The 15,148-nt window shown below is 40.4% G+C and overlaps 1 protein-coding gene and 1 pseudogene across 3 annotated transcripts in view; one reads left to right on the top strand and one right to left on the bottom strand.

Annotated features, from left to right (window-relative positions):
- Positions 1–14,867, bottom strand: part of KLHL13 (kelch like family member 13) — a 160,339-nt gene extending 145,472 nt beyond the window's left edge. Inside the window, exon 1 of one of the 3 annotated variants that reach the window (XM_031445735.2) lies at positions 14,597–14,867. The gene's annotated coding sequence lies outside the window, so the exon portion shown is untranslated. Of the gene's footprint in view, positions 1–11,461; positions 11,480–14,596 lie in introns of those variants that run through there. The other 2 variants (XM_031445737.2, XM_031445730.2) reach the window with 2 other exon arrangements.
- LOC116150792 (small nuclear ribonucleoprotein G-like) lies at positions 24–520 on the top strand (annotated as a pseudogene).
- Positions 14,868–15,148: the final 281 nt, after the last annotated feature.

The raw sequence follows: 15,148 nt of genomic DNA, 5'->3' as shown, positions 1-15,148 counted from the left end.
TAGAACTATATGGAAGAAACACCTAGCAGTGGCTACGAGGTAGAGGAGGCTCAAGAAAATGTTCCCAGGAGAGGAGAAAAGTAAAGTGAAACCTGATGGACAATAAGTAGTCAGCACTTCAGGGAGAGTACCAAGTACAAAAGCATGAGGATAAGAGAACATGGCAAGTCAGAGGAAATGCAATTTAGAATGCAACTTGAGGAAGTGTGAAACAGGGGCCTACAGCTGAAGCAGGAGGGACCAGGAGAATTCCGTTTGGAGGCATCTTTGAGTTCGCCCAGTGGACACCGTGAGCAAAGCTCACCCTGCTGAGTTGAAGAACTTTATGGACAAAAAGGTATCATTGAAATTAAATGGTGGCAGACATGTCCAAGGAATATTACAGGGACCTGATGTCTTTATGAATCTGGCGTTAGAGGAATGTGTGGAGATGGCAACTAGTGGGCAACACAACCACACTGGAAGGGTGGGAAAATGAGGAAATCGTGTCATTGCGTTAGAAGCCTTGGAACGAGTCTGAACAATGGCTGTGTTCACCAGAGAAATCAACTGATTCAACTGATTCCGTGTGTCACCCCTCCACATTTTACTACAATAAAAATTGGGTTGTGGACATTTTCTTACTAAACATTTTTGTTAAACTTTTATAATAGTCAAAAAAAAAAAAAAAAAAAGGAAGGCTGAAAGCGAAGCTAGAGGGCCAGACGAGAGTCAAAATCAAGATGGGCTTGTATGTTATTGCTGACAAGTTTGGATTTTTATCCTTAAGCAAATGGGTAGCCAATGTTATGGAAATATCTCCAGATAAGTCATAAAACTGACCAAAGATTCAAGTTTTACATTAGAAACAGTATACAGCAGAGACTGGTAGTTGTTCCCTGATAGCTATTCTTCCCTTCATATATAGTAGTAATAATTTTAGCTGGGCACATGGCCACATAGCTAAAGACCACATTTTCTAGCCTCCCTTGTAGCTAGATGACACCTTATGACTGAAGTCTGGCCAGTGGGATATGTGCGGAAGTGATGTATGAAACTGTTAAGTTATGGATACCCTTAAATGGAAAGAGTATCTTTTCCCCAGCACCTTTCCCACCCCTTCAGTTGGAATGAGAATGTAATAGTGAGTTACAGCAGCCACCTGGGATAACAACAGGGAAGCTGCTGATTGAGGTAACAAAGCAGTAAGACAGAAAGAGCCCAGGTACCTGATAGCTGTCATCCAACCCTGAACTGCCTACCTGGATATATGTAAGAAAGAAGTATGTTGTTTAAGGCACTGTATTTGAGGGTCTCTGTTACATCAGCTTAACTTATATACATAAGAATATACAGTGGAATTTAAAATTGGGTCTAAAGGACTCAAGAACTGTACATACTTACTAATAACATAAGACTGAATTACAAAAGGAGTTCTAGGAATCACATCTTTCAAGCTTAAGTGAGAGTGTATAGGTTATCAGAATGTAACTGGGCTAATATAACTTAAAGCAGTACATAAATAAAAGGCAAAACTGAGTTATCAACATAAATCACCTAAATCATGTGGTTAGGATAGTGTAGCAATGGGCTCATGCTAATTTATGGTCCTAAAATTACTATTCCAGTATTCAGAATGAGGTGGGGTTTTTTTTTAAATGATAGAAAAATTTAAATTAACAAAGATGACATAGGAAAGGAAGGAACAACATCCACACCTGGATTTAGCAGTATCCATGCTCCCCAACCTAAGGAAATTAAATTTCTAAGGTTCTCAACTATCAGATCAAAGTGAGTAAGTATAATAGGTCTTCAGGAGTCTCAGGTTGCCTTGCATATACCATTTCTAACACAGCAAGCTATACACAGGAGCCCAAAAGCCCTTTGGGGATACCCCACCAAGGCTTACCCTATCCCACCCTGCTTTCTAGGGTTGACATCTAGCCCTCCCCTTTCCCACCATATTGAAATTTACCATCAGGGTCAGACTCTTGGTATCTTTCAAGATTATAATTACATATTAAGTAAACTATTCCATGTTAATGAAGATAGTTTAGAGGAGACATGGCCAAGGCCTTCTGTAAACCCATTTTAATCTGCTAGAGTAAAGTACCTAACCTTCATTTGGTTGGATCAAAAGAAAGTGGTTAACTACAAACCAAAGCCAACACAAACGAACAAAAATTCTTTAGAAGTCATGGGTCTAACCAAATAGTGGAAATGCCAGGTAAATTATAAGACTGCAGTACTCTTGGCAAAGAAGTAACATTTTAAAAACAGAGAGAAGCACTAGGTGTTCCTCAAATCATGTCATGGAAGTTATCTATTCCTATACAAAGAAGTCCCTTGACAACTAACTATATTCCTCCAATTGAATGGTAAATGACGATGCTCACAATTGCGATGTTATGAGCTCCATTTCAGTCACTGAAAGGGATGCAGGCAACAACCCAGAAGGTACTTTGGGCACACAAAGAAAGAACGAAGGTTTATAACTAAGGGCAGCACTTCAGCTTGATGGAGCCAGAGACCAGTTTTCCTCTTCCTTGTGATAGTTATGATTGACTCCAACCAAGAGGACCCAGAGAGACACAGTAGGCCTTACAAGGCATTTCCACAGCTCTTTAGGAGAACAAAGGGAGCAACATACTGGGACTGCCTCTGAGAATGAAGACAGGACTTGGTCTTGTTCAGCACTGCATCACCATGATCTGGGTCACAAGGTGCTTCACTAATTTTTCTCAAATGAATTTACATAAAATACCTCATTTTCTCTCAACAGAGACATAGTGCTACCCTACATAGTAAGGTAATTAGAGCCACTGAGTCTCCCTTATGGGCAAATAAAGCAGATTCATCTTTAAAACAGACAGATGGCCCTAACCCACTTAGAGCCATTCTAGACCATTTAAGAATCAAAACCATCTTCAGTACTAACTTAAGCAGAAAATCAAAGTTATTATGAAGTAATAGTTTATATGTATATTTTGTGGATTCATTTCTTAAAACCAACGAATGAGATCTCATGTCATAGAAAACTCAATTTGCACATTACTCTAGATCCTCTCTTCTCCATGGTGTGATACTTTGTCATTCAGAATGGCACTCTTAAAGCTGTCCAATTTGGCTTGCCTTAAATAAGCAGATTTCTAATCTATTTCCACATGGCCCAGTATCATAATAGCTTGATAACAAAATTTAGCAATGAAAGAAGACCCCAAATCTCCTAAATCAAAATTCCTAAACCAAGCATCTTTTTAAAAAATTCCACAGCACTTGATTCTTTGACTACAGATGATGTGAACAATTAATCTCCATATACCTCCATGATAAACATATGCTTCCACCTGATTATCACAAAGGTACACTTAGCTTAATTCTTCCAGTGACAGCAGTGTCACCTTATCTGATTCTATCCCACGCACTAGATGTGAGATCACCTCACCGTAGGCACACATAAAGAGCAGAGAATACATGTAGGCAGACAAGAAAAAAACCCGAAGATTCACAGCAAGCCATTTTGCGTGAAGCAAGTCCCTTTAACTTCAAATGAAACTAACTACTTAGGTGCCTGAATAGAAATTCAACTCAAGTATATAATAAGCACAGAGAGGAAGTTTTAAATAACATTTCAAGACTGTTCTGAAAGAAAAAGTAGATATAATCTGAAGTAACGTGAGACTGAGCCAAGATTAATTCATTTAAAAAAGACACCTAAGTTCTGATGCATATTGCAGGTATCTTGAAATATTTTTAAAATTATCACTCTTGGAATTTTTGAAGCTATTGGCCTGCTTGTAAGTTGTCTTATTTAATGTGTTAATAAAAAAGCATACGTATTACTTATTAAAAAAAATACACCTATGCTCCTCAAGACATCTAATTATGCCAAAAGATGATTTTTAATAATAAAAAGATAATAGCTATTCTTTAGCCTGAAAGATAACACAGACTAAAACTTACTACTCCAATGAAGAACTGGGAACAGCCTTTTCCCTCCCACACCACACACACAGATATTTGGTTTACTAATTCCCACTAGACAGAAACATAGTCCTTGACTATAACTGGCTATACTTGGTGAAGTCTGGGTGGCTGAAAAATCTTTTCAGACATTTTTTTCAAAATATTCCAATTATCTCACATATCTGTATACAGTATCACGCAACACATTTTATAAGACAGTTTCTATACTGTTTTATAAGGTCATCCCAATACTATAGCCCAGCAAAAAAAAAAAAGTAATTCTTTTATTTCAATCATCTATCCAAGAGTAATCTATACCCGGCATAACCTTCAGAAATACGAAAAAAAAATGCCAGTGTATGTACGTAAAATTTCTCAGGCATCTCTAGCTCTGGCTTATTACAGAAGCACGCGTAGACAGCGAGGTAGCCATTCACACGCAAAGGTTTAGCAGTTTTGTTTCTAAATACAAGTCTGGCCTGGTTATGTAGTACTAATAGCAATACATTTGTGATAAATACATAATAAGCAGATTTATATAATAAATTGAACTGAGAATTCAAAATCAGATAAATACATAATCCTTTGGAAGACTAGTCACTGATCATAATGAAATTTTTTAAAAGGCATTCTACATCAATTTGGAGCTAAAAAAGCTAAAAAAAAAACCTGGAAAAAACAGCATGAGATCAGTGTGACACTGAGCAGGGACCTATGAATAGTTTGACAGGGAAGGAGTAGTACCAATAGGCACACTGCTTCCATCCCCTTTGTGGCCACATTTGTTTCAAAATACCTATTTCTCTTTTCGGGATGATGAAAGTATTCTAAAATTGGCTGTGGTGATGGTTGCACAACTCCGTGAATATACCAAAAAACGTTCAATTGTACACTTTTAATCCGTGAATTGTATGGTAGCTGACTTATAGCTCAATAAAGTTGTTACCTATTTTTAAAAACACGTTTGAGGAGCAAAACATTGTACACAAAAATCGAGCTCTGACTGGCTGCCAATATAGAGGAATCTGAATTTGATTTACCCTAGAAGTTTTTTCCCAGTTCAAAAGAAATACACACACACACACACCTGTGCACACACATGCAATATACATGCACAAAATTGGGGGCATTAAAATATCAGAATACTTCCCTTGCTTTTCAATAAGAACCCCTTCAAAAGTGCCTTACTGAAGATACCTTGCCAGCTTTAACACCGTACTATGATCGTTCCTCTATATTTCTCCAGAATGTTTTCTTACATGCCTCATTCAGCTAAAATGTTCTTATATAATTCACTGTGCCTCGGTTTTCTCATCTGTAAAATGGGGATAGTACTTGCTCCTACCTCCTAGCATTGCTGTGTGGTTTAAGTGTGTTAATGCATATAAAGCAGTTACCATGGTGACATACTCATGATGGGTACTATAATAAATTATTATTAATTACTGATTGGTATTAATATTAGTATTGGCTGATATCAAGTTGCTTTACGTTCTCTGTTGCACTTGCTAGATGGTAGGATTATTTCAGGGCATTGGATACCTCTTTTCCCTCCTAATAGAATGCTTTACATATAATTACTCCACAAACGCTTCCTCAGAATGTTTAAATACCACACCTATATGATGCCAAAAGCACACAGAAAATTCTGGAAAAAATCCAAAACTCATTTTGATAAATGTCAAATTGTGCAAGTACATATGCAGATATAGAATAACAGTGAGGTGCTGAAATTTTGGTGGTGCTGAAGTCCACTGCAGAAGTTTTGGTTTCATCCCATGAAAGACTACAGATGTGAAAGGATCCTTTAGTCTTTCACATCATTAGTGAAAAGCACTCGGTTAGAACCAAGGGCCCTACATTCTGCGCCTAGATCCACCGCAGACAATGTGACCCCCTGCAAGTCACTTAACCTCGTTGTGCACGCTCCACTGGAGTAAATAAAATAAGGATAACCAATCAGGCTTCCAGAGAAAGTTGCTCTGTAAGTAAAGGGCATTATCTTTAACATTTGTGCTCATTTCCTGACGGTAAAGTCCAATTTTTGGAAAAAACTAGAACATTGCATTTTCGTGTTCAAATATGACGCTGATAATGATGACTACAGATGCAGGGAAAGCTGCTAATAAATAATATATCTCATCAGCGCGGTGAGCTGGGCTTTTCAGTACCTAAACGGACTTTATTGTAATCATCACAAAGCCCTGCGCATAGACAGCGACGAGTTTCCTGGTTCTGTCCCTTCTGTGCATGCACGGCATTCCATCACCAAGTCAGCGTCCCAGGGGTCATCTGTCTCTTCACCTGAGTGACAAAGCAACCAAAGGAGCACCTGGGAACTTGGAAGGGCAGGAGCACTACCTCCGTGCACTTTCAACTCAAAACTGTAGATGAGCTCTGCAACACCTGCAGCTGCTCTCAGTAACCCGCTGAGGCAGACATTCATGCATCAAAACTGCTAGTGAACTTTTCCCACCTCTCAGGTATTATTTGATTTGTTGCTAGAGGAACTATTTTAAAAGCTTAAGATAACCATAATAACTCAAAATTAAGAGAGGACATAATTCAAGCAGAATTACCCTCTGCCTAGTGGCTTAACTATTATGAATGTGTCCGTATTTTCCTCTTTGAGGGCTTGCAATTTGGAATAGAGATAAATCAGGAAAATGAATCCCTCTTGATTATCAGAATACCAAAAGTTTTCATGTTTAAAAGAAACATTATTTGTTGTATACATTTCCCCACATCTCCCTTTCCCTTCAAAATGGAGATTAAATTTTAAATCCTATTAAGCTAAACAGTATTGTATTTACATATATATTGAGTCAGTCATATTTAAAAATTGACATTTTCCTTGCATTCAACAGAATGTCATCTTTGAATAATAAGCCAAGTATTTATCATAAACCTTCTTGTGTGCCAGAAAACTAGGGCTATTTCTAAATGGTCTACTCACCAACTAAAAGACACATGTTCAGAAAATAGCATTCCAGCTGGGGTTAAGGCAGTATGAAAGAAAGATGCCATTTTCCCTCAGATTTCTGGTTCATCTATAAATGCCAAAGCTCCTATGCTATACCAAAGGTTTTAACCAGTTAAGTCATAAATCTACTAAAAGAGTCAGTAATAGGTGGAGGGTAATAACATCATGGTAGAGCTCATGCTTAGCATGCACAAGGTCCTGGGTTGAATTCCCAGTACCTCCATTAAAAAAAGAAAAAGTCACTAATAACTATATCTACTATGTGGCTTGAACTGTACTTAGCACTTTAGATGCATTATTTATTCCTTAAAACCAACAGAGGAGGCAAACAAGGCTCAGAGAGGTAAAGGGGGTTGCCCAAAGTCACACATACAACAAGAGACAGAGTTGGGATTTGAACCCAAGCCTGAGATTCCAGGGCCCCAGATCTTAGCCACTGAACTCTATAGCTTCCCACTGAGACAGATACATGTGGAACAAATAACTTTGTTGAAACGAAGCATTCTTTAGAAATAAGTAGGACCACGAAGCAAATCTTGACAACTCTCTCATCCCCGTTACTGAATAGACTATAAAAGCACTTCACACATAGACTATAAAGGCCATTCCTTAATCGCCCCTCTCTACCCACGGCCTTAAGATCTTCGGGCAGTAACACACTACAACCAGGTCAGGCCCTGGGATCTGGGTCTGGAGTGGGATGGCAATAATGAAGGTGGGACGGCAATAAAAAAAATCAGTTGGAAGATTTAGTGTTTGACATATACCATTTACCTTCACCCCCTTTTTTCATTTGCCTTTCTCTTCATCTTTCTCATGTGGAGCAAATCAACTCATCACTTTGTAACAGGCACTCTGCTGACGTGCTGCTTGCCCCTTTTCAAAACCACCTCGAACTCCAGAAATCTTTTATCCACCTCAAAGCACAGGAACCTTGAGAACTTTCCTCTACTATTAAATATTTCAGCAGCCAGCAATTGACAAAGCAATTTGTAAAGGGAATGTGTTATAAATGAAAGCATTTTTAAAGTGAGCAAAAGTTAACTTCCATCAGTGACGTAAGCCAGTGTGCAGAGAATGGGGCAAAGGTTTGACCCCATCAATTGTGCTGCTCGTGGTCATGGTCGTGGTGTTCTAACAGCCTCTCTTGTGAAGATAGGAGTACCTTGGCAGGTCCTTCACTATCAATCTTAGCTACGACCCCCCAACATTGGAACTCAGTTAGGACTCGACACATTTTAAGATTTACAGCATATCAAACAACCAGAGTGTTCCTTGAACTAAAAGAAATTATGCAACATAGGGGGGAAAATTGATGTCTATTGCCTTTTCTGTAGGTCATGATGAGATTTTTTTAAGGCTAAGAAAACGTCTGGATATTTGACGAAAGGAAGAGACTCAAACAGTACAGTGTGGCCTCAGTGCTTTTCAAAGGGTCACCCCAGGGTTACCACAGCTGCCCTTCCAGGCAGAACCTTTCCCTGAAGTATTGGGTTTTACCTCAAATTTTCATAATGAATACTGCATTCTAAAGCACAATGTATCTGAGTTTAAATAAATAAAATTAGGTACCAGTGAATGTTCTGCTAAATCTTGATATAAAATAGATGCTTCAAGAATGTTGTAGCTCCTAGTACACACTATCATGTCACCACCCTGCTCATCCAGTCAACCCAGTGTCCAATTTGAGGGAAAGAGCACTGGACAGAGATTCTATTTGCTTAAACTAGCGCAATTCCAGAAATAAAATAGGTACTTAATAAATATTTGGTGAATGAATTGGCAGAATGGCTTCAAGGACTAGTTTTCAACTTTAAGAAGATTCCAGAAAAACCTTTTGAGACACATAATTACTCCGAAACTCACAAAAGAAAAAGGACAAAGAAAATATACCAATTATGATTTACAAATATTGAAAGAGGAGAACAATAAAAAAACATATATTTTGCTTAGTTTAGCTGAAAAGAAAAGGTTGCCAGGATGTCATACAGAGATAATATTGCAGGGGTCGGGGGTAGCTAGGGAGATTAAAACCCAATTCCGTTCAGTGAACACTCAGTCTGGTTTTCAATTGTCTGTTGTGTTTTCCTTTGTACATTTTTAATATTAATGATTTCAAACTTACAGAGGAAAATAAGGATTTGTAATGGACACCCATGCCCCTGGGTAACCATGCATGGTGATGAAACTACTGAAGTCCAGGAATCACGCCTCATTGGCTTTATATCTTTCTCCTGCTTTTAATACAGATTTCTATACATGAGGAGTTCAAGAAATGTTTTACAACTGCAAAGAGGAAATGTCTAATCATGTTATATTCTTAATTGCATCCTCTCCACCGCCCCCCTGGAAAAAAAAAAAAAAAAGACGTGCCCTAAAGAAGCATGCTTTGTTTTAAATAACAAAAGAAAAACAAAAAATAAATACTTTTAACAGTACCAGATGAAAGAGTATTGAAAGACTGGGATCTTGGCTCAGTTCAATCATGCAACCCGGCCGTATCTGTTTTCCTAGGATAAAACGAGGCCCATATAGCCAGCGCTCTATCCAGAGTTGTTACAGAAATAAATCAGCACGCATTTACATGGTAACTGCAAGGTATTAGGAAGGATAAAATAGTATATTTACCTCCCTAATCACAACCAACAGCAACAACTTACTATGTGCAAGGCCCTGATTTAAGTACCTTAGTGTAACATATACAACCCCCTTATCTGAAAACCTTGGTACCAGATGAATTTCCAAGTTCAAAAACGTCCAGACGTTTAGATAGGCAGTAACCAGCATGTACTTTCTATTCTGTAATACCCCAGGATGGTCTGAGGCACTACTCTATAACATATTACTAATTCAACAACAAAAGCAAATAAATACTCACAGTAAATAGAACAAAAACTATAAAGTACCCTCACATCAGTTCAAGTCAAATTTGGTCACCGCCTGAGTTGCGGCACCTAACTTACTAAATAAAATTTGTATTATGCCTTTTGAAATTTCAAAACTGCAAACAACAAATTGTAGACATAACTGACCCATTTAATCCTTATAAGTCCTCTAAGAGGGAGATACTCTTAGTCCTCTCTTACAGATGAAAAGTATGAGGTACAGAGAGGTTAACTAACTCATCGAGTCTCCTACTCAGCTAGTAAGATTCAGAGTCTGAACTGAAGCCAGGCAGCCTAGCTCCACAACTGCACTCTTAACAGCTATGCTCTAGGACCTCTCAGAAACCTCTCGATGACACCAGACACGCGAAAATTTAAACAAGATTAAACAATGTAAGTATCCAAAACAATAATAGAAGAAACAGCACAAGGCAGCATTTATTCATTATTCGACAACTGTTTATACAGGACATGCCACGTCCCAGGTGCCCAGGATACAACGATGAGGACACCAGACAAGGCCCAGGTTACCTCTGTGATACCAGAGACCAGTGGGAAAATGGCCGGGTATCAAATAAACATAATTATGATACAGTGGTGTGACTGCTGTTCACATCCACAGGCGGAGATCAGGTCAGTGGGGGATGGTGTAATATGACATAGGATTTGTAGCGTTCTTTGGTTGTTCTTTGTTGCGATTTGCAAGGACAGAAAGGAAAAGAGAGGGCCTTTCAGATGGATGATGGCGTGGCATCCGATCAAAAAGCAGTTACTGTGCACCTACTCTCTGCCAGGAACAATGCTAAGGACAGAAGTTCCAAACTAGGTAAAATCTATTGAAACCAACAGAGGATTTGTGTTAGAGAATAATAAGGACAAGTGGGACTTTAGGCCTGGGTCAAATCCTGGAGAATCTTTGAGTGTTAAATTGAAGCGTTGGAATTAGACCCTGCAGGAGTCGCTTAACGTTATTTTGCAGGTTTCTGTCTCACAGTGTTAGGATTTACCCCTATGGAATGTCAATGACTATCTGCATTCCTATTTGGGGCCAATTAGACCTCAAGGCTGGATTGCTTTCAAGCAAGGGCTCAGGGCAACAAAATAAATGCCAAGTCTAAATTCATTTAATCCTCAAGGAATAGAGGAACTCTGACCTTTCAAAGAATAAAGCTATGGCAAGTTGAAAATGTTGTAGGTGGCCACAGCTAAAGGAAAATGGCAAACTCCTCTTAAAATCCCAAAGGCCATTTCTAAAACCTAAGGTATTCCTTCACATACAAATGAAATGTCCAACCTTCCTAATTATATTTCTATGAGAAAGTAAAACATCATTCTCTGAAAAACAAATTCTTAAGCTGAACATTGATCTAATCTTTAATGAGGTTGGTGACAACCTACCTCAGGGCACAGCTGACACTGGGACAGTGGAAACTAAACACCTTTTGAACATACACAACCCAGAGTTCCATTCCCCTCTCCCCTATCCAAGCAGAGGGGAAGAAGGGAATTATATATTTATTCAGGATACCTATCAAAGTTTTTCATTCTCAGGTCTTAATGTAAATAACTGAGTATGTAGATAGTCTATTTATCCTCGGCAAAACAAATTTTACTTCCACTATTTTTTTTTTGTTTTTCAATCACTTACCTTCCACAGAAGAGTAGGTAACACTCTTCGATGGCTTCCCACGGTTCTGAGAATCAAACTCAAATTATTGCTCAGAATCTCCAGGCCCTGCATTAGCTATTCTCTGACTCCCCCAGGCTCTCTCACACCTTTAACCACTCCTCCCACGTAGCTCACTAGGCTCCATCCACCCTGGCTTGTTTTTTGTTCCTCCAACACCTCAAGTTTGTTTTTCTGCCTGAAGGCCTTGGCTCTTACCCTTCTCTCTGCTCTTGACAAGGTAAACTCCCTGGTCAAAGGTCACCTTCCCCGAGAGGCCTTTCCAGACCACCCTGGCTAAACAGGCCCTTTCCAGTTCTCACGACACATTATTTCCTTCACTGTTTCCACTACAATCTATAAGGATCTTCTTCATTTGTTCATTTGCTTGTTGTCTCTATCCTGTGGGGGATATAACATCTGTGAGATTCCAGAAGAACAAGGGTCATGCCTCTTAAGGTTTATCTTTGTGCGGAACATAAGGCCTGGCAAATAGAAGGTGCTCAACAGATTCTGTAAAATAAATTCCTAAAAGAATGGACAATATATTTTAACGGCTGATTGCTATGCATGACAATAACTTAAGGAAGCCTATTTTTTCCCCTAATTTTGAGATGTTTCCTCTAGAACTGTTCACTTTCCAAAACTCTTTCTACATCTTCTGAAATCTGATGTTACCTCACAAAGTGTTGTTTCATGGTAACAAAAATGCTGGTTTCAACCCATGGATTTAAGGAAAAATTACTTGGAGGACATTATAGGAGATTACAGTAGTTTCTTCAAAATCAACAAAATCAACCACTTTGAAAATCGGCTAGTCTCCTTTCACTAATGTCAATCAAAAAACATACAGAAAAGTAATTTAAAATGTAAAGAAAGGAAAAAGAGGATTCACCAACACACTGATGTTTATGAACATCAGGAAAACCCAGTCTGAGGACCTCTAAATGTACCAGGTGGGTTATCAATTCCAGATTGAGCCACATTCAAAAGATTCAGAGCAAAGTACTTAAGATGAACTCATATCCACCTTTATTTTTTTGTCTGGCAAACATAAATAGTTCACATTAGGGCAATGTTAGATTAGACTTAGTATCAATAATAATAATGAAAGGAAAAGAAACAGCATAATAACATAAACTTTTTTCCTTGAAACTTTTTCAAGTTTGTGTATCTTCCCAGAAAGGCTTGCCAAGAAAAACACAGGTTTAGAAGGGTGGGCCTATTGGTATAAGTCCCCTTTCCCTACTATATTCTGTTTTTTTTAAAAGAACTAAAGTGAAGTCGGGAATTTACAAAATGAATGGGGGAAACTACAAATCATCTGCAAGCCATATAACTAAGCTGGTAACCAATAGACTTTACTATTCATGTGAAAACCACTTTCGTCAGAAAATCACCTAAAACTATATAGTCAAACCACCCTTTTTTAAAGTGTGCTTATAAAAGTGGCAGGTTCAAAGCCTTGAGAATTTGAGGCTCTTATCTATTTTTAAAATACATCATTTGATGTTGCAGCACTGCCAAAAGAAGTGCTCCCAGGACAGTGAAATTTAGCTCTCATCTTCATTCACAACTAAATTTCTTCTGAAAATTACTGACAATTAGTGCTCATCAGGTCAAAGGCAACACCTGGTCACACATCAAGCAAACAATTCTTCACTGTTGAGTATAAAGATATTAATAAGACCTTGCAGTTAAGGGAGCTAATATTTTAAAATGTAAAATGATGTCATAACTGCTTAGTTGATTATTGCACTTTTCACAGTTTTCAACACTTTTCTCAGTTTTCAAACTTGAACTCTAGATATAGCCCATTTCCAAAAACACAGCTACCAAGGTCCGCATGTGCCAGTTCCCGGTATCTGCCTCCACTTTCAGCTTCTCCATTCAATTTTCTTCACGCACTAATTAGAGCATGGAAGTGAGTAAATGAAACTCAGTATCGGAGCTAACAGGGCAACTGCACGGGGAGAAGGCAATATCGCGGCAGGAATACCTGGGGCTGTGTGAAATCAACGTCAGCCAACTAATCTAAAATCCACAGAAAAGCAGTCTCTTTTACACGGTCTTTAAATTCTGCTTCTTCAGGGTATATACAAATAAGAAATATAATTAAGAAATTGTAGCTTCTTTAAAGAAAAAGAAAGAAGGCAAGTGCCCTCCAGAGACAGTTTAAAACCCCAGAGTCTGTCAGTTCCCATTTGGTGTGCTTAGTAACCAGCCTATGCTAACTCGAATGACTTTATCCCAAACCACCAGTGCTCTAACCACACCAAAAAGATGAACATCCATCCCAGTTCACAGAAGGAGAAATGAAGCCAGGCATGAAAGTCCCTCCCACTCTCTCTCTGGCCTGCTTGGCAGCGTGGGAAAAATCAGATTTAGGACCATGTGCTAGGACTAAATACAAACATACATACCTTCTAAGTGGTTGTGGTTTTCGGACTAAGTTATTTAAAACTAGAAAGAAACTTTCTAGTTCCTTAACTGATATTTACTAAAGGATCATTCCCATCACTCTCAGTAAACCGTAGACTAGACTGTAAGCTTCCAAGAGAATCATTAGTCAATTGTGATTAATCCAAAGAAGCCAAGACTTTTAGAGATGAAAACGTTCAAAGCAGAGTTAAAAGCTTCGAGGAAGAGAAGAGTACTCAGAAGCCAGCAGCGGAGCATCGCAAGTTAGAAGATTCTGAGGGAAGGATGGGTTGGGAGGCACAAAGCAGAAACTGTTAGAAGGCAAGAGACAGTGGGGCCGAGGCGGGCAGATGGACCCCAGAACATCAACGACAGCCCGGAGAAGAAGATCTTGGAGGGATAACAAAGAAGCAAAGGAAAACTAGGTTCAGTGTTCCTAAAAGAACCCAGGCGTCTGGCGGAGCCAGCGAGTCCGAGAGGTAGGGATGAGAAGGTGTAGGGATAAGGGCGCACACCCGCAAGAGAGCGAAAAAAGGGTTGGGGGACAAGGGGCCATGCAATGAGCGAAGGTAGCTCCCTGTCCCAGTGCCCCTGGTGCAGTTCACAACTCCGTACCGCGCACCGCCTGGCCTCGCCGGGTCCTGGGGGCGCGGCGGCGGCTGACGGAGCCCCTGCGACTTCAGGACCCTGCCTCACCTTGTTTGCCGCGTCCCGCCGCCGGTCCGCCGGCCGCCGCGCTCTGAGGGCGAAAGAGCGAGTCGCGCGGCGTAGACGGGGCTCCCTCCTGCCGCGAGGCACCGGCCCCCGCGCCTCCGCACCCGCTGCTCGCCCGGGTCACTTCGCCGGGCTTTCCCGCAGGCGGAGAGCACGGACCGTAAGCCGAATGCCACTCCACTTACTTCAAAAATCCCCGTTCCAGGCTTCCCCGGAGTAGGAACAGTGCTGCTGCGGCCGCAGCGGCAGAGCCACCGCCTGACCTCACCAGGGGGTGGGGGTGGAGGGCGGGAGAGGGGGGCGGGAGCCCACAGTTGGGGAGGACAGGGGAGGGGAGGGAGCGCGCGAGCGGGGGAAACATGGCGGCGGGGGTGGCCCCGGCGGCGCCTGCGCGGGAGGCGGGGGAGCTGGGGCTAGGACCGTGTGGAGGGTCCGAGATCAACTCCTCCGCGGTCGCTGGACCGTGGCGAGGAGGGGCCCGGAGGCGGGGTGACCGCCAAGTGGCCGTCGCGCCTCCGAAACCGGGACGCTCGG

The sequence above is a fragment of the Camelus dromedarius genome, chromosome X (assembly GCF_036321535.1).
Source record: "Camelus dromedarius isolate mCamDro1 chromosome X, mCamDro1.pat, whole genome shotgun sequence".
Lineage (NCBI taxonomy): Eukaryota > Metazoa > Chordata > Mammalia > Artiodactyla > Camelidae > Camelus > Camelus dromedarius.
Note: the sequence above shows the minus strand (reverse complement) of the source record. Positions and strands in the feature narration are given on the sequence as shown.